General features: G+C 34.5%; 2 pseudogenes; one reads left to right on the top strand and one right to left on the bottom strand.

Moving 5' to 3' along the window:
• The first annotated feature begins 4182 nt into the window (after positions 1-4182).
• LOC120583907 (uncharacterized) lies at positions 4183-4301 on the top strand (annotated as a pseudogene).
• Positions 4302-17082: 12781 nt separating this feature from the next.
• LOC120583931 (uncharacterized) lies at positions 17083-17201 on the bottom strand (annotated as a pseudogene).
• Positions 17202-20856: the final 3655 nt, after the last annotated feature.

Below are 20856 nucleotides of genomic sequence, written 5' to 3' on the forward strand. Positions count from 1 at the left end.
CGCGTTCACCCAAACAGAAAATGAATTATTTGTCAAATTTGGTAATCTTATTTTGAGCTTATAAATTATGAGCATGTATATTACATTAATACATTTAATCTTTCTGGCCCCTTAGTATTTTACCAATAGAATGACATTTTAATTATCCAAAGACAATTTTGAAAGTGAAAGAAGCCACTAAAAACAATTATTTGAAATATTTATCTGTTGTATGAAAATTAGTTCTATTATAGTGATGAGCCTATATAATAGTTTTTTCCAAAAAATGTCATTTTTACTTTAAAAAACAAAATATTTTTAACAGTAAATTTTTTATCATAATAATTAGAACACTAAATTTTAACATAAGCAGAGTATTTGTCTTAATATGTTATCACATTTTTAATCAGCTGTCTAGCCTCACTTTGTTAAGGGTGGAAAATTTTCAAGTGAGCAAACTAGCTAAGTTAGCTACAGGGAAGAAATATCTTTAGATATCAGAAGTTGTCCTACTTGCTTGTGTGTGGTTTAGAAAGTGTATTGTATAAAATATGTAGATGGCCAATGTCTGCTTCTGTAATCCATTTACTTGTTAATTAAGGGTGTTGTTCCGGGCAAAGGTATGCTAAAAGCCAACTTCCACTTCTGTAATCTGCTGGCTTGTTCAGGAGACCACCAGGATATGGTCTTGAGCTTTATCAGCTGCCTGCTCTGAAAGCTCGAGGCTGATGTCCTCTAGCCCTGCGTGGTAGAGAGTCAGTCGCCTCAGCCTCTAGCCCTGCGTGGTAGAGAGTCAGTCGCCGGCTGGCTAATAAAGGTTCATAATTAATCTCAATTGGCTCCATGGGTCTCAGAATCGTTCGCGCCATAACAACTTTTTGCTACTACTGTCATTAGATAGTGTTATTTTGCTTATTTATATATATTTTATATGTCTCCATTGATTTTCTGACTTTTTTAACGTGGCTTTATTGTTTTATATTTTCATAGCAATGTGTACTGTACTTTTAAATTTTCATTTTTAAATTAAATTTGTCAAGGTGACATTGATTAATAAAATTATATAGGTTTCAATTATACAATTTGATAATACATCATCAGTATATTGTATTGTGTGTTTATTACCCAAAGTCATATCTCCTTCTGTGACCATATGTTTGACTTCTTTTACCCTTATCTACTCACCCCCCTCCCTCCTTTCTCTCTGGTAACCACTAAACTGTTGTCTGTGTCTATGAGTTTTTGTCTTGTTTGTTTGTTGCTTTCAGTTTTATATCCCACATATAAGTGAAATCATATGGTTCTCAGCTTTTTCTGTCTGACTTATTTTGCTTAGCACGATTATCTCAAGTACCATCCATGTCGTTGCACATGGCAGTATTTCATCCCAATGTTCATTGCAGCATTATTCATGATGGCCAAGACATGGAAACAACCAAAATGCCTTTGATAAATGACTGGATAAAGAAGACGAGGCACATATATACAGTGGAATATTACTCAGCTATAAGAAAAGATTACATTTGCATTTTATATTACCTCTTGAAACTTTCAATTAACTGTTCTTTTAACCATTTTTTTTTTCTTGAGTTAGAAGGAGAGTTTATCAGAAAAGGGGTAACATTCCACAGAGTGTGGTCTCCTCTCAGAGGCAGAGAGTGAGAGGGACAGTGAGAGACAGTGAGAGACAGAGTAAAGGCAATGAGAGGGGATTCAGTTTATATGTCATTCTTTAGTTTCCATCTTTTTTGATATGGACATATAGTGAGGAAGGGAAGAGTATGTAGCCTGAAAAGGTAAGAATATGTAGAGCGAAATGCCTCCTGGCAGTTCCCAGCCTTTAATCCATAGGTTCCCCATGGTTTTAGCCATAGGGAATGACTCTTATTTCCTGTTTTCTCTTCACAGGTGTGAAAAATGGGCTGTTATCAATCCCAGAAGAAATCTTCTTTTGTTCTGAAGGTGTCCTCCTGTCTTGGCCTCAGGGCTGATCAGTATATTGCAGTCTCAAAATGTGTCTTTATTAATATTTTAATGTTCTTGCTTCCTCCCTACATTATTCCTCCCCTCAGAGATTTTTTCCCTTATTCTTTTTTTTTTTAAATTCACTTATTTATTTCATTAATTTCAAGTATATAGTACATTGGTTAGACATTTATATAGTTTATAAAATGATCTCCCTAATTGCTCCTTTTCTCCTCTGGTTTTTCACCTAGCCAATGTATTAATGCTAACTGCATTCCCTATGCTATGCTCCCCATCCCCGTAACCTTCTATTAACTACGAATTTGTAATTCTTTAACCCTTCGCCCCATTCTCCCAGCCCCCCAAACCGCCTCCCCTCTGTCACCAAATTGTCCACTATATTTGTGAGTCTGTTTTTGATTAGTTTGTTCTTTTTGTTCCTTAGATTCTGCATATAAGTGAAATCATATGGTATATATTTTTCTGTCTTACTTATTTCACTCAGTATAATAACCTCAAGGTCCATCATGCTGCTGCAAATGATAGGATTTCATTTTTTTTTAATGTCTGAGTAATATTCCATTGTATATATAAGCCATAACTCCTTTATCTAATCATCTGTTGACGGGCATTTAGGTTACTTCCAAACCAAAATATTTTTAATTGAGAAAATACTGTCTCTGTAGAAGTTTGGATACTGATAAAGTAGAACAAATTCTGCCGCTGAGGATTTCTACATCTAAAGTTAAAAAAATTGAAATTTGTAAACATTTTAGGTCAAATATTTTACAAGAAATATCTTTGTAACACTATGGGACTTTGACATGTTCAAACCATTTTCTAAAACAAAACAAATTTAGAGTTCTCAAAATCAGATCTCAATTTCATTTCATTTTTGGCAGAGTAAAATCTGTGTAATTAAAAGAAGGAGATTTATCAAAAGTCATTTCCACCAATTAAATATTTTAAAATTAAATTATAAATTTCAGAAACTGAAATCTTACTGATTAATTTGTCCAGTTCCTTCTTTATTTTGTAAGAATAAATTTCAATGTCTTCCTGATTGCAAACTTTGCTATCAATTATAATTTGCTAAAACTTCAAAATTGAAAGTTTGGGTTATTCTAGTCATTGAGTAATTACATTGAATATCATGTTTCTTAGTTTAGTAAGAACATATTTTATCATGTCCTGTGTTCCATCAAAATGAGTATTTATATCATCACTACTAAATTATAGAATTTTATTTTTATTGTTGAATTTTTAAACTGAATTTATAATGACATTTACAATACTGTTGGACATTTTACCTTTGAAATGAATGGCATTTCAAAAAGATTATTTTGACTCAAGAAATTGAGTTAAAAAATTAAACCTTAATTGTGATTAACTGACTTTCTCTTTTAAAAATCTGATGACATTAATAAGTAATCTGAAAATATTTAACTACTTGAAAAATTGTTTATAATAATGAAGCCATTTTATTTATTTTTTTAATATTATTTATTTTTATGGTGACATGGGTTAACAAAAGCCAATAAGTTTCAGCTGTATATTTTAACAGTAAAGCATATATATTTACATTGTGTGTTCAATTGCCATAGTTAGATTTCTTTCTGTCACCACATATTTGACCCCTTTTACCCTGTCTCCCTCCCTCCTCTCCCTCTCCCTCCCCCAAGCCATTTTATTAATAATTATTATTTCACTTCTCATGTGTACAAGAAAACTTGGAGTAAAAATAAATGAAATTAATAATCTAAACCAGTCCAATAGAACTTTCTGCAAAGATAAAAACGTTATAGATTTGTACTGTCTAAATGGTAGCCACAGACATAAGCCAGTCTCAATTGAATCTTTCAAATGTGGCTAGTGCTACCAAATCAAAAATTTAATTTAATTTAATGTTAATTTAAATATATAACCATGTGAGGCTAGTGGCAACCTTTTGGACAACACAGATACAGTTTTGATCTCAATGAAAAATCACAATTCAAGGGATGATATTAGAATGTGCTTTATGCAATTGATCATGTTAAAACTTTGTGTTTAGGTAAAGCCTTTTTAAAATATATACTAATTATAGAAGTAGATACTGAGGTTTTATCAACACAATTGAGTCTTTGTTTTTACATGGAGTCAGTGATATCACTGCAAGTCAAATGGCATATAAAAAATGTTAACAGATATTTGGGGTAAGTAAACACATCAAACTTTTTTGAGAAATGGGAATTAATTGTCTACAGCCATGCCATCCTAAACAAGCCTGATCCCGTCTGATCTCAGAAGCTAAGCAGAATCGGGCCTGGTTAGTACTTGGATGGGAGACCATGTAGGAAGACCAGGTGCTGTAGGCATAAAAAAAATAAAAGAAAAAAATAAAAAAATGAAAGATTGTAAGCTGACAAGGTCCTTGCAATCTGTGAGGTCAACCAAGGGTTGCCTCGTCTAAAATAAATAAATAAATAAATAAGAAATAAATAAATAATAGGAATTAATTTTTCATTAAAAATGGATGTTATTTCTTCTTTTTCCTTTGAGCTCTTTAGGTATCTAGGCTTCCTGCCAAGTAAAAAAAGTGTTATCAAACAATAAAATAAGTAAATAGTTGTAGATTTACAACATTCAACAACTGCCAAAAACTGTGGCAATAGAGTTAGTTCTATACTACTTATAGTTTATGACCAAACTACACAGTCCTATTTTCCTGTGTATAAACTGCATACATTTAATCTATATTTCTTCCATGTTCTCACTGAACACACTGATTTTTAATCTGCTGGCTTTTGCGTCTCACAAGCTGGGGACCGGGCTACTTCACAATTTTTCTAGTACACAAAATGACCTGCAGGGGCAGCAATGTTAAATACGTTTATCAACATTAAGACTAGAAGAAGTTGGCAGGCCGTAGCTGCTGATGTTGGAGAATATTTCATTAAAAAAATTAGCTTTAGTGAGGTGTAACTGAGAAATAAAATTGTAAGATATTTAAGTGTACTTCATGGTGATTTGATATATGTACATATCATGAAAGGATTCCACTCATCTAGTTAATTAACACATCCATCATCTCACATATTTACCTTTTTAAAAAAAATTTTGATGAGAACATTTAAGTTCTACACTTTTATCAAATTTGATTATATAATACAGTGTTATCAACTATAGTCAGCATGTTTTACATCAGATCCTCAGACCTTATTCATCTTGTAGCAGAAAGTTGATATCCTTTTACCAACCTTTTCCTTTTCCCCGCCCCCTCCCCCAGACCCTGGCAACCACATTTTACCTTCTGTTTTTAAGAGTTTAATTTTTTTCTATTTTTTAGATTCCATATATAAGTGATACCATGCAGTATTTATCTTTCTCTGTCTGGCTTATTTCACTTAGCATAATGTCTTCAAGTTCTATCCATGTTGTTGCAAATGGCAGAATCTTTTTCTTTCTCATGGCTGAATGATATTCTATTGCATATATATATATATATATATATATATATATATATATATATATATCACATCTTCTTCATCCATTTATCTGTTAATGAACATTTAGGTATCTTGGCTATTGTGAAATGTTGAAATGAACATGGGAGTACAGATATCTCTTTGATATCCTGTTCTTATATCTTTTGGATATTTACCCAAAAGTAGGATTGCTGAGAACATTCCATTTTATCAGAGAACCCACAAGCTATTCTTGAGAGAAAGGAATTAGTTACAGTGCACGTTGAAAAGGTTGGGAAAGTGAGGTAGATTTCAGTCTTCTAGATTTAACCACCCATTAGAGGGAGAACTCTGTTTACTATACTTATGTCTCATACAGTCTGAATGAGACCATATTAGAAGATTGAAGTACAAAGTGAAAGTCCATCAAAGGCATTCTGGCTTATTTTATCATAACTTTCAGTAATGATTCCTCATTAACAACAACAACAAAAAAACCCCACAATTTTCTGGGACAAATGTTAAACCATATGGTCACTGCACAATAGTCATAAACCAGAACTCTCTTGAGCAAAGAGCATACAGAGTTACCCTATTTGTGACCACTTATGAGTTTAGCAGTTTCTACATTTGGGCATTTCCACCACTGTATATGCCTTTTGGCCGACTAATAAAATTCTCTGCTCATTCTTCCTTCTTAACTTGATTTCTAAATTTATTGCATATTTTTCATTTCTGTCTTTTAAAAGCCCTGATTTTTATTATTTCCTTGAATAGGGCTTTAAAGCCTTCAGCCTTGAGGTTGTCCTGTTAGTCAAACTTCATAGTAATAAACAAACAGCCTGGTTTCTCAGCCAAGAAAGGTGCATACATAGAAGGCTTTTAAATATTAATATTATTGAACACTTCCTTGGGCTAATAGACAAACATAGAGAAGATATCTCCAGGTTCTTGAGCACAATCCTGAAGGCCCAAATTCCTTTCATTACACACTGCAAAACTTTCAGAATTTAGTATGTAGGTGAATCTTTATTTAAAAAATAAATTTTGAAGTGACCGAATTAAAAATGATGAGTTTTTCTGAGCCAAATATTCAAGATATTTTTCCCTTCTATGCAAGAACATCATCCATATGGGATGCTTAAGAGTCAAGAAAATTGAGTGGAAAACATTTATAAATTCATCATCCCATGGATGTAGTGCCAGAGAAATCACCACTATTTCTGCATATCATGCATGATTGATTTTTTGATGATAAAAATAAGAGTCCAGAATTTGGAGAAAGTGGTTCTGTGGGGGACATTAATAAATTCTTCTCTCTTCCGTTTCAAATCTGTAACATATCATAGGTCTGTTACTGTTGAAATATGGCAGAGACAGAACACAGTGAGTATCAACTCATATCGATGATATTCATTTAATCTTAATATATTGGTTTATCATCCTTGATACTGTAAGTGGTTGGATAGAGGCCCCCTTTCTCCACAAGGCAGGAACTCCAGAAGAAGATGATGCTTATCCAAGAATTTAATAGAATTCTTATGAGACAGTTTAAAAGACTGAATACAGGATTCCTTTAGATTTGCCTATCCTTCTGGGTAAATAGTTTTGTTTTCTTCTAAAATTGTATTAGTTATGTCCAGAACTTTTCTAGGACTGAATTTTGTTTTGCGTTCCCCCATCTCAAATAACTTTCATCTTCTCTCTCTCTCCCTTCTTTCCTTCCTTCCTTCCTTCCTTCCTTCCTTCCTTCTTTCCTTCTTTCCTTCCTCTCTCTCTCCCTCCACCTCTCCTTCCCTCCCCATCTCTCCTTCACTTCCTCTCTCTTTTTTCTTTTTTTTCTTTCTTCCATTATTGCTCACAATGTACCTACTCTAGGCACAAAAATTAAAGAATTATTATCTCTGATCTGAGATTCACAGTTTTGTGGGGAGCTAGGGCAAAGAGGTAAGAACTAGGATTAACCTACTAGAGCCATAAAACTTGGTCAAAATTTCATTACCATTAACTAAAATTAATTTAGAAAACCATAAATTTATTACTTCTAGAATGTGAACATGAAAACTGATAGTAGTGCAATCTTTTTTTGCCTCTCAATATCATGAAAATCCTGATAGACATTTGTTTGAGAATGAAATTCATTAAAGACAAGAGTCCTCAAGGCATTTTTGGATTAAAAAAAAAAAAAACAAAAAAACCCTTTTTCTTTTTGTAGTGGTGGCTTTACTCTTAGTCTTTGAGTGGTGTCTGTATTTCCTCTTATAACTTGCAGCCACCCATTGTTCTATATCAAGCATCTCTTTTTAATGGAAGTCACATATTCCTGTCTCAAATAATAATTGAATAAAGAAAAGCATATGGTTGATTCTATGAAAAAGTTCTTCAAGAAATAAAGCATATTGTCCAATTTAAGAAAACAGTATAAGGATTACATTTTTAGGTATATTAAATGTCACTTGGGAAATTAATGAAGAATATATCATGAGAAAAAATTCTGCTTTGGCAACTTAGTCCTAATTTAAATCCTCATTTCCTATAGAACTCCTCATGGAACTGCCTAAGGAAGTCTGTGATAACTAACCTCACCCCTAGTTGCCATTTTTCTTATTTGCAAACCCTTAAAGGAAGATCCTTGACACCCACAGAGCCAGTAGGCCATTTCACATGGTGATGAGTATGCTAACATGTTATTGTAATGTTCTTTTTCAGTATTTTCACTTATATGTGAACTTCCTCATTGATTGCAAATTCTTCCAGGGCAGTGACAACAACTTCTGATTATTTTATACCTTGCTTAATAAATTCTAAAGAGAACAATAAAAACAATGCAAGAAATTTAATATTCAGACAAATTTCTCTAACTTATGCCTTCTTTTTCCTATTCCTAGCTTCACTCCTTTCCCTCAAATATTGGGTATTTATTAAAGTTTATTATTTAAAAGTTCAAGTCAAAATTTTATCAGTTGAGATATTAAAATACCCTGAATAGCTACCTTAATTAAAACTTTAAAAATATTTTTTTTTAAATCATAAAAGACAACTCTTCCACATTTAACGGGGGCATGTTATAATCACTGACAAGATATAAGGAAGAACTTGCTCTTTTGACTAATTTTCTATTGGCTTAAAATTGGTGTCAGACTTACTATAATGTATTAAAAAGTTGACAATAAGTGGTATTTGATTTAAAAACTTGTAAGCAATCTCATTTTACTTAGAAAATAATATTGTCCCAAAATTCAATTTAATGCTATAATTAAACTCAGTATGCTTTATTTCAAATTGTAGACACAGTAAAAAAGATCTCACTTTCACACACTCATTATTTCTTTTTCTAAAAATAAAAGAAAGGCTCCCCCCAAATATAATGAAGCTATTACAGAAGAAATTGGGTAATCAATTTCTAATATATAACATCATGGCAATGAAATGAGCTATAATTTAAATGCTATAATTTAAATAAAATCATCTTCGGTTAGGTCAGCAAAATGCAAAGAAAGCACTTTACTGGCATCACATTTCTCTCCCATTCAGAGAGATGAGGCTAATGAAAGGACTCTAAGGTTAATAACAATCCCATTTTGTTCCACCATTTATTCTCTCAATACACAAAGCTATGTTTTGACAGTCTTTTTGCCCCTTACAAACAATTGCAAAGTAACTGTTAGAAATGAATGTTTCCCCAGACAAGAAAGTAGTTTGATTTAATTGAAAAAGAAACCCTCCCAAACTTGAGTTCACTTGGTTTGATTTGTACCACTCAATAGCATATATCACTTAATTTTTGTAATCTCTAAATTTCTGTTTCATAATCTGAAGAAAAAAAGTTTTGAGTGTTGAATCAATAATACGTTTGACTAAAATGTAGAAATTACTGAAGTGAATGAGATTGACTGGGAGCTCAAGTACAATGCAGTTTGAGGCCACTTTCATTTAGTTTTTGGGGAGGGGATAGGGATAACATAAAATGTTTTATGAACATTTTGTTGCTTCTCTAGCATTTTTCCTACATTGACTATTCCAAACCGCCACTTCTCATTAGCTTTCAGTTGTATATTTCTTTCATGTTCTTCGAAAATTACCTTAGCTTCTTTACTAGGAAGTCTATAACTTGTTTGATTAGGAGGTTACTAAATTATCTCCATGTCAATCTTATCATATTTTTTTTGACATCTATTTAATTAGTCCTCTTTTAGGAAAACAACAACAACAACAACAACAACAACAAAAAACCTAAAAATTAGAGTTGGGTAGTGGGAAGAGCAGAAATTTTAGAGCCTGCCTAATTGGTGTGACTTTGAACCAAGAATGTAACCTTGTAAGCTTTAGTTTCTCCTCTTTAAAAGGGGCACAATGACATCCACTCCACTTGACTGTTGTGAGCTGCCTTTTGTAAATGGTATGATAAAATGTCTAGCTGGTACAAAATAAGTAATAGTTCTTATGAAAATAAAATATCCTTTCCTTTGTTTTGTTTGAATGCAAACTTCTCTATTTCTTACTTATTTCTTTCTTATACATCTTAAATCTTTCACTTACCCCTGGTTTCTTCTTCTTGATTTTCAGTTATACACAGGCTCTCCTCCCAAACAATCCTCCTTCATTTTATCTTGCTGACCTACTCGAAAGCCATCATATTTTGCTGTCTTCTTTTTCTAGCATGTCAACAGCATTGTCTCTATTTCTTCATTCCAATTTTCTTTTTAATTCCCTGCAATCTGTTTTCTTTCCACGAAACCCTTCAGAAGCTGTACTTTCAAAGGTTTCTAATAACCTATTAAATGCCAAATAGGTGACCTATCCTCTGTCTTCTGTCCCTTTAATATTTGCAAAATTGATACTGAGAGCCTCTTGCCTCCTGGAAGTAAGCATCTTTCTTGACGAATAAGTAACTCCCCTTGGAACTTGTGCTTATTCCAGACAATGCAAAATGTATATATGTATATACACACACACACACACACACACACACACGTGTGTGTGTGTGTGTGTGTGTATGTGTGTGTATATATATTATTATTACAATTGCCATTTTTGTCAAAAGAATTGCTGAAAAAAGTGAACATGCATTTTAGTATAAAGTATGTACTGGACTGTACTATCATTTCTTATATAATTCAACTCCTTATATTTATAAAAACAATAAGGCCATTTTTCTTGAGAAATTACATAACACTGCAGTGTACAGATTTTTAAAAACTTTATCTCTTCTTCTAATTTTCCCATATGGTGTTTATTCATTGGTAGAACACTCAGCTCAAGAAAACTAAAATTCTGGGTATAGCCTAGTAATAAATGTTCTGTTCTCCCCAGACCAGGCCTCCTATAGGCTGCAAGCATGCCCACTGAAAGGGGGCTCTGGTTGGCCAATTCTACATTTCTTCACTTTGTAATTTTTTTCCATTCCCAGTTAGCTCACCGGAGCTTCAGCTGGTGCAGCATAGAGAGAGGGGAGGGCAAAGTGGGGAGCAAGATCTCACCTGGCAAACTGAGCTACCAGCACAGAAACCTTCTCCTGCTCCATCATCAATTGTCAGTCATTCTCTCGCCTTTCAGATTCCCTGGGCTAGAGCCCAACCCTCAGCCACTAGCTCCTGAAGGAAAAAGAACATACAGCAAGCTTCTTCTTGGCTTCCTTCAAGCCAGCCTATTCTCACTAAGCCTATGTCAGGAGAAAGTAGAATTATCCTCCGAGGGGAATGAGTGGGAATTGAAACTCAGCAATGGATCTCTCCAAAAAATTACTGTTAGATATTTTCCTCTCTCACTGCTTGGACCTTTTTTCATGTCCTTAACCTAAATGAGGAGTGCAATACTTGTGGAGTTGGTTCTTAAAAACGTCTTTTGAAAATCTGCGTATGTTGACATGACACTTTGAAGTTCACTTTGGAACTTCAATGTAAATGCATTTTGATGTCCAGCAAAAACTTTACTTTAAAAAATTTATTACACATACTCATGCACATATTCTATAGACATCTTTCAATGTTAGTACATTCTCATCTTTTTTCTATGAGATAATATTGAGGCTCAGAGATGTTAAAAATTTTGCCCAAGTACACACAACTAAAGTAGGCTGTGAAACTGAGATTCAACCCTAAGTCTATCTATTGTCAACGCCTATGTTAATACACTATGTATGTATTTCTTTCCCAGATTTTATGGTATCACCTGGCTCTTCAGAAAATGTCCCAAGCTCCTAGGCAGTAAAGTTTTAGGTAAAGTTATAAACCTTGCCCAATTTTTGTTTAGATGCTACCATATCTCCAAGATGTTGACGATTTCACAGGAAATCTGTAAACACAGGTAGTTACAAAGTTACGTTAATTGCATATGCAAGGAAGAAGGGTAAACAGATGTGGATTCTGCCCACAGAAGGTTATGGACCTCTAGATTACTCACTCATTCATTTATTCAATTATTCAATAATATTAATTGAGCACTCTGTCATAGTAATAAACTAGAAAGACAAATCTCTCTTTCATGGAGCTTATTATTCTGCTGGGAGAGATGAATACATATAACAGAATTTTAGGTTGTAAGAAAGTTAGAGGTCTATAAATCAAGGTAATGAGATAATATGTGACTGTGAAAAGGGAAGACTTTTAATCACGAGTACAAGGAGAGCAGTATACTGGGATGCATATGGACAATTCTAGCAATTGTTAGAAGGTGAGTTCAGAGCTCTGGGCTGGAGATGGTCCACAGTGGACCCTTGGGTATGAGCCACGTAGGTGGGTGTTTGCATTTGCTCCCATGTTTGTTCCCTGTGGCCTCCAGTTGAAAGGACTTGGGGGTTGCAAGCTGTCAGCAGGTGTCCTTTATTTGTGCATCCTACCATAGGCACACAGAGCAGTCACCATGTCCACTCCAACCACTCTACTATAATGCCCGAGAATAATGCCCATCCTCCATTAACTTATTTTATAATCCTCACAACAGTTTCATGGCATTTGCTATTATCATCATGTTTCAAATTAAAATCAGATGCTCAAGAAGCAGAATGACAGACTTTCTCTGGCTGAATTTCATGTTCCGTTTGCTTATTGTTCCAGATATAGTGTCTGTAAAGAGATTTTACATATCACGGAGGGCAGAATTCTAAGATGGCCTCCATGATACCTTGCTTCTGAAGTAAGCACATCTTCTACCGGTTATTTATTCAAACACTAACCTAGGTTCTACTATGAAAGGAATTTGCAGATATATTTAAGATTCCAAATTAGTTGATCTTAAGACAGGAAGATAATCTATGTGGAACTGATCTAATCACATGAGCCCTTTAAAAAAGAAGAGAGTTTTTCTCTGGCTAGTCACAGAAAGGAAGTCAGAGAAATGTGCTCCAACTGGCCTGGAAGAAAGCAAGAGTTCATAATATAAAGGGCCTGCAGAACAGATCATGGGGCAAGAACTGCAGACAGTTTCTAGGATTTAAGAACCATCACCAGTTGACACCCAGAAGGAAATGGGAGTCTCTGTCCTGCAGCCATAAGAAAATTAATCCTGTCAATACCAGTGAATTTGGAAGAAGATCCAACCCCCAGGTGAGTCCACTTGGCTAACACATTTGTTTCATTCAGGTGAGATCTGGAGCAGAAAATCTAGCCATATTATGCCCAGACTTCTGACCTATAGTAACTGTGATGGAACATACTTGTATTTTAAGTGACTATCTGCAGTAATTTGTTAGACAGAAAGAGAAAACTAATACTCATACGCTATTCACAGATTTTAAAGGCTCAGATGATACAAAGAAAACTTGTGGTTTTGAAGAGGGGTTTCTGCAACAAGTCACCGGCTTAAGGATCAGTCAGATGGCCCAATATTTACTTGAAATCACAAATAAAATCAATGATGTGGTGATCTGCGGCAGCACATGGAACCCTTTTAGACTCATTCTTTATCTTATACTTTTTTTATTGACACAAATATTCCAATTCAAATAAGATCACTATATCATAACATTTATTCTTAATGCTTATTCTTGATAGCCTGAATAATTATAAAAATTCAAATAAAATATTAAATAATTCTGAGTAAAAGAGAATCATTAAAAACTTTCACTAATTCTTCATCTTTTATTAGGTATATACACATAATGCAATATGAAATGCAGGTTGACAAAGATACAGTTTATTTGATCAGCGGAGGATACTAGCCTCAGATGGAAAATTATAAATTTTACTAAACAGTCCATACATTTATGGCATTATCAGAATGCTGAAATGTGAAAGGTATATCTTTGCCACATTTCATTTTTGAAGAACCCACAGGGAGCTTAACGGTGTCTCCATAGAATGTTGAAAATATACTGAGTGTCACTGTCAGGAGATAGTGTCTTTCTGAAGTTTTTCCTAGTTGGTTTCAGTAGCAGAGAAGTAAAAGAAAACATTGGCTTTTGCTTTTGCCATCACACATTAGCAAGCAGCTATGATGATATGAAGAACATCATCTGGGTAATGGTCAGCTGGGCCACGTCCATATGAGGAAAAGGAAGGATACCTTTGCTATTCATCTAGCTAAGTTGACAAGGAAATGAGCCAAATGAGGTAACACAGGCTTAAATGAATAGCTTCCAGAGTGATATGTACAGCAAATTAGTCAATGCATGATCTAAACGGACATATTTATTATGAAATGCAGATTTAAAATCTCAATAATAAAATATCTGGAGGGTATTTTTATGATTTTCCAGTACAACCTTATTCTGATGAATGTTGAAAACTTCTAAAACGTAATCGTTTACTTACAATTTCCCCCAGTTCTTACACATGATTTAACTTGGAAGACAAAAGTTTAAATTTAAAGCCTTACTTAAATCTAAACTTTAGTTCTCTGCATTTGAATGAGTTCATTTTCTCTGACAGCACACCTGCGCACTTTAGTATTTCGTATTTTCTGAAAAATGCCTTGGGGCATGTTTGCGTCAAAGGTGCTATAGAAGTTTATTTGTATTGTACTCAAAGTGAATGCATTCTCTCCAGATTACAAGCACAATCAATAAGATGAATGAGTTTCTTGAACTCATGTAGTGCCTTGTCTATAATAGTCCCATTTCTAAGTCACCATGTAACTTGGCAACTTTTCATCAGAGGTGGCCTCAGGACTGAATAAGCAAGGATAAAATATAGCCACTTGCCTTGGCACCCTATGTTATACCTGATGCTCTTGGCAGGATGTGATTAAAAGTAGGTCTTACTGCAAGACCCTCTTAAGACATCTTTTCTAAAAACTTTCTGCTTTTGCAAAATACTTCCACATTATAGCTGAAAGACTTGTACGTTAGAAAAAGGCAAAGCTGGATTTGAAAAATGTAGTGCCAATCTCACCTTTAGGATTTGCCTCTGTATTTCCAAGACAGTTAACTGCCTTCACTTTTCTACTGGGACATTTTGTTTAGTGTTTAAGTTGCCAAAAAAAATGGATCAATTTATTTTATTTTTTATTTTTAATATTTACTTATATTGGTTATATTAGTTTCAGGTGTACAGTACAGTGATTCAACATTTTTATACCTTATAATGTGATCATCACACTAATTCTAGTCATGGTTCTGGTCACTATGTAAACTTATCACAATTTTATAAACTATATCTCCCTCTCACTTGTTAACTATCCCCCCACCACCTCCCTTCTGGTAACCATCCCTTTGGTCTCTGTTTCTATGAGTCTATTTTTGTTTTGTTTTGTTTGTTTTGTTTTTAGATTCCACATATAAATGAAATCATATGGTAGTTGTCTTTCTCTGCCTGACTTATTTCACTTAGCATAATACTCTCTGGATTCATCTGAGTTGTCACAAATTGTAAGATTTCATTCTTTTTTATTGCTGCTTAATATTCATTATATATATTAAATCTTCTGTTGATGAACACTTGGGTTGTTCCATATCTTGGCTATTGTAAATAACATTTCAATGAACATATTGGTGCATATATCTTTTTCAATTAGTGTTTTTGCTTTCTTTGGATTAACACCCAGAAGTGGAATTGCTGGGTTGTATATATTTGTTTTTTTGTGTGTGTGAAATCGCCCTACTATTTTTTATGGGGTCTCTACCAGTTCACAGTCCCACCAACAGTGCACAGGGGGTTCCTTTTTCTCTACATCCTTATCAACATATGTTATTTGTTGACTTTTTGATAATAGTCATTCTGTCAGATGTGAGGTAATATCTCATTGTTGTTTTGATTTGCATTTCTCTAATTATTAGCATCTTTTCATATGTCTGTTGGCCATCTGTATATCTTCTTTGAAGAAATGTCTTTTCCTGTCCTCTGCCCATTTTTCAATCAGATTGTTTATTTTTGTTGTTGTTATTGAGTTGTATGAGTTGCTTATATATTTTGGATATCAACTCTTTATCAGATAAACCATTTGCAAATATATTCTTCTAAGAAATAGATTAATTTAATTTGGTTCACTCGAATGATTTTCCCCAGAAATTTAAAACTTTTCTTATATAAAAATTAAAACTCAAAGATCTCCTGCCATAAAGAAAAACAGCATGGGCTCTATACTATAATTTGTGAGGCACTAATATACATGCTGATCAAATGGAATGTGTTGAACAAGCTAATTCCTGAGTGTACAGAAGCTACATTTAAACAAGAATATTATCTTGATTCTAGCAATTAAATTTGGGCCAAAGCAATGCGATTTGGTTTTTCCAAATGCCATGTTGGTGGAATAAACTTGATTAGGCCGGGTTCCCTGGTATCTATGGATGAGTTTTAGGGCATCTGCAACCTCCTTAAAACAATATTCAAATGTTTGTTTCTATGTGCAAATGTAGATTTGGGGGGCGGGGGAATGTTTCATCAAATTCTCAAAGAGAGCCATTGACCTTAAATAGACCTTAAATGGTTATTTTTTTTTTGTAATTATTAATGATACACAGGTATAACATACTATTTTAACAGATGTGATATCAGTGCTAGTCTTTTTGCTTTGTTTATCCCCCTCCCCTTGCTTGATCTTTCTCCCTCTACTTGTATCATCCTCTCCTAGCCCTAACCACTCTCTGGGTAACTCATGGTAATCACTGGATATGTATTATCCTGTACTTTTTTCAAAACTCATATTATCACATATAAAATTTGCATATCTGTATATATGAATGCATATGCACATATTTATATATGTAGAGAATTTTGTTAATTTTTTAAAACATATTACACACTAGTTTTTAAATCAATAATATTAATGGCAATTATTCTAAGTAAATGGGTATAGTAACAAATTAATTATTTTTATTGACTACATGGTATTTAAGGTGTGACATTGTTTACTCAATTATTCTCCACATCGATGCATGTTGACTTTTCTTCTCCTTTTCTTTTTTTGTCAGTATAAACAATGCTTCAGTAAACATCTTGCACATGTATTTTTCTCAACTGTTGCTCTAATTGTTATGGCAAAGAGTCCTAAAAATAGCACTGCTAGGAGAAAGGGCATGTTTGAAATTTTAATAGATGCTGTCAGATATAAAGAAAACTGCTCATTTCCACCAGCATTATATGTGAATGCCCTTTCAGCTTTCTATTGTAGGTTTAAAGCTCTTATTAAGTTTTTATGTCCTTGGGTCTGTAAAATAATATTTCATTTTTTTTAGACGAGGCAACCCTTAGTTGACCTCACAGATTGCAAAAATTTTTTCAGCTTACAATCCTTTATTTTTTAATGTCTCTTATGCCTACAGCCCCTGGTCTTCCTAGGTGGTCTCCCATTCAAGTACTAACCAGGCCTGACCCTGCTTAGCTTCTGAGATCAGATGGGATCGGACTTGTTCAGGGTAGCATGGCCATAGATAATAATATTTTAGTTTTGATTAAATTTAATTCACATTTTCAACTACTAGTGGTTTGGAGCACCTTTTAAAATACCTACTACCCATTTGGAATTGCCTCTTTAGGACTTTCCTATTTACATCTTTTGCCTTTTTTTTTTTTTTTTTTTTTTTTTTGTCTTTTTCATATTAACTTTAGGGCTCTTTATATATATTACAGCTTACTATTTTGTTATCATTTGTTGAAAAAAAGGAAGTACTAAAATTATTTTCCAAATATTTTGACTTTTTATGGTCTCATCACCACGATTAGAGTCATAGGTCTAATGTCTGTAAGAGGTTGCCCACTGAATACAAAGCTGTCTGAAGGAGCAACATTATTGCTACTGTCACATCCCATGAGGCTCATGCCAAGGTTTCCCCAGGGTCTCCCTATGCTTCCAAAGCTGCCATTTGTTTCTTCACTGCAGGGCTGTGGCCAAATCCTTCTTGTGTGGTAGGCAGAGAGACTCTGCCTTGTTAGGTGCTATGCTGTTACATGGGTGAATACCCAACACGGCTCATGGTTAGAACCCATGTCGGCTCTCATCATATGCAATATCTTTAACTTCACATTTCTTATTGGCATCAGCTTAAAAACAACAACCCTTTTTTTGGACAAACAATAGTTTTAGGGGCACAGTGGTCTCATCTCATACTTATATATTTCTTCTTAATAATAGCAAGAACAACAGTAGCAGTAACTTGCATAAATGCAACTCAACCTATTACACAGATGATTTCTCACCTATATTTATGCTGAACAACTTTTCTCCTAGGAGCCACAGATATCAGTTGCTTTGCATTTGCATAACTAAACAACTCATTCAGTAAATTTGTTCTGTAAATGGTTTTACAGAACAAAGGAACAGTGAGTCTCAATTTTTTTTTTAAACCTTGGCAAACAGAGCATTGCTGTTTTAATTTTTCTCTTCTTCTAGCTTTATATGTTTCAAAGAAGCTCAAAGTGCCTTGGACTTCTCCTTTCTCCACTTTAAATCTCCTTGAGAAGAAAATTCTCTCAAGCTATGACCTGAAATATCACCCCTGCGATGATGGCTGGGGATGGTCAACTTCTTTCTTTAAATGAGTTAATACATGTAAAACACTTCGAATGGTTTCTAGAAACAGTGCCCGAGCAGCATTAGCTCTTATTATTCCCCTGGCTCACCTAGTTCTATTTTAAAGAGCCCTGACACAACCTACTCCCTTACAATCTTTAGGTAGAGAAATCGGTTCCAGCTGTAAGACCTGGCTCTGGAAATGAAACAAGGCAGGCCAGTTCTAGCATCCAAAGGTGACTGTTCCAGAAACTATTGAAAAGAAACTATTCAGTCACCAGGGAACTCTTGCAGCTGGGAAGTTAGCATGCATGTTAGACTCCAGGGTCAAGCTGTCTGTCTAGACCGTATATTTATAGGGCCAAGATACTGGCTTGAGTCAGGTCTTCAGGTCTAGACAGCAAGGAGGATGCTAAAAAGAGCATAGTGTCACAATTCAGCAATAAGCATAAAGGGCAGAATCCCACGCCCTTGGTAGATCATCCTTGGATGGAAAGACAATAGAGCAGAATTCAAAGTCATATCAACTGGTTCCTGGTTCCAGCTGAGACTCCTCCTTGATGTGTGACCTTATATGTGGTATCTAATCTAAGTTATTTCCTCTGTAAAGGAGGATATTAATAGTACTACTTTAGAGGGAAGTTATAAAGATAAAGTATATGTCATATATGTAGCATGTGTTAGAACAGTGCCTGGAATATTGTAAGGCATTAACGCTTGTTAACTTGTTAACTATCATAGGATGGTGAGGAGAGCTGAGAACAGGGCAAAAGAGCTACCAACACTGGTCATAGGAATAAAAGGCCCTGCACAGGAAAAAGAAATAAGGGGCCTGTGGAGCATGGCAGGAGCTCTGCAAAGTGTGGAAAATGAGTTCATGGGAGGACCCAGTTAGTGGTGCAGTTAGTATATTAGTCAGAGAAACAGAGAAACAGAAATAGTATATGGGTAGACAGAGAGAGAGAGAGAAATTTATTACAGGAATTAGCTCATGAAGTTGTGGAAGCCAAGAAGTCCCATGATCTGCTGTCTGCAAACTGGAGAACCAGGAAAGCCAGTAGTGTCATTCAATCTCAGTGTGAAGGCCTGAGACTTTAGAGGCCGATGGTATAAGTCCTGGCCTGAGAGCTAAAGTTCGAGAACCATGAGAACCTAAGTCTTAGGACAGGAGATGATAGATGTCTCAGCTCAAGTGTAAAGTCAATTTACCCTTCCTTCGCATTTTGTTCTATTTGTGCTCTCAGTGGATTAAATGATGCTCACTGACATTGGGAAGGACCATTTGTTTTACTCAGCTCACCAATTTAAATGCTAATCTCTTCCAGAAACACCCTCATAGACAGACCCAGAAATGTTTTAGCAGCTATCTGATCATACTTTAGCCTAGTAGAGTTGACAAAAAATTAACCATCACAAGTCTTCATTGGAAATTCTCAACTGCCCTGCCCTCTACCTCTTGCATTTCATATTTCTTATCTCTGCTTTATTTTTTGTTCTTGACATCTATCGCTGGTACAAATAGTATCACCAAAATACTGCTGTGTATATTCTGCCTATTTGATTTGTTTATTCTTTGGATATAAGCTCCACAAAGACAGAATTTTTTATCTGTTTTGTTTACAGTTGGTCACTGTTATCCTCAGCAGCTATCGTAGACTGGAGCATAGTAGATGTTCAGTATGTATTAGTTGGATAAATGACTACATGAATTAGTGAATAGTGACTGGACTGAATCTTCACATGGAGGCACAACTACGGACATAGCTGGGAGGATGAGGAGAAGGAGAAGGTAAGATAAATGAACTCCTCTGTTGGGGGATAGTATATGTCAATTGAAGAGAGAAAGTTTTTGCCTACTGTACATGTACCATATTTCTTTTCAGTGCATCATCCAGGGTTAAACTAGCTGATCCTCACAATCATAAGCCAAGATTTTGAGTATTAACTACTCAGTTGCAGCTGTGATATCTGTAAAATATTGAACCTAGAATGTAAAGCTTTCAAGTCAAATCTTGAAAAATGATGGTGGACATCTCAGGGACTTGCAGTCTAAATGAGCATGCCATAGAGGAAATAAAGTCCACCCTACGGCCTAGTTACATAGATGCCACCAACATCTTCAGACATGTTCACTTTCCCTACAAGATGCTAAACTTTATGAGGGCAAGAGCAATATCTACTTTATTGTAACTCAGTACCTACTACATTGTTTTTAAGCTTTTTTATTTTTATTTCAGTGACCATTATGTAGGAGGTGACCACAATTATTTGATTAATATATACATTTTAATGAGTATTCCAATTTAGGTAGTACACTGAAATGACAAAAATGTTTTCTCATAACAGGCTATTAGTGGTAAAAGCTCTAGATTAACAACTGGAAAGAAGACTTTGGTTCTACTCAAACAAATTGTGAGAATTTGATTAAATTCCTTAATCTCTTCAAAACCTACAAATATATATATGTGGTTTAAATGAACCATAAAATTATAGTTTGCTATTTAGAATGAAAAATTTCACTTATTTTCACCCCTTAAGTGAATCAGAAGATAAGTGACCTGAAACATTCAAAATTATT

This window comes from Pteropus medius, unplaced genomic scaffold (assembly GCF_902729225.1).
Source record: "Pteropus medius unplaced genomic scaffold, Ma_sr-lr_union100, whole genome shotgun sequence".
In the NCBI taxonomy this organism is placed as follows: Eukaryota; Metazoa; Chordata; class Mammalia; order Chiroptera; family Pteropodidae; genus Pteropus; species Pteropus medius.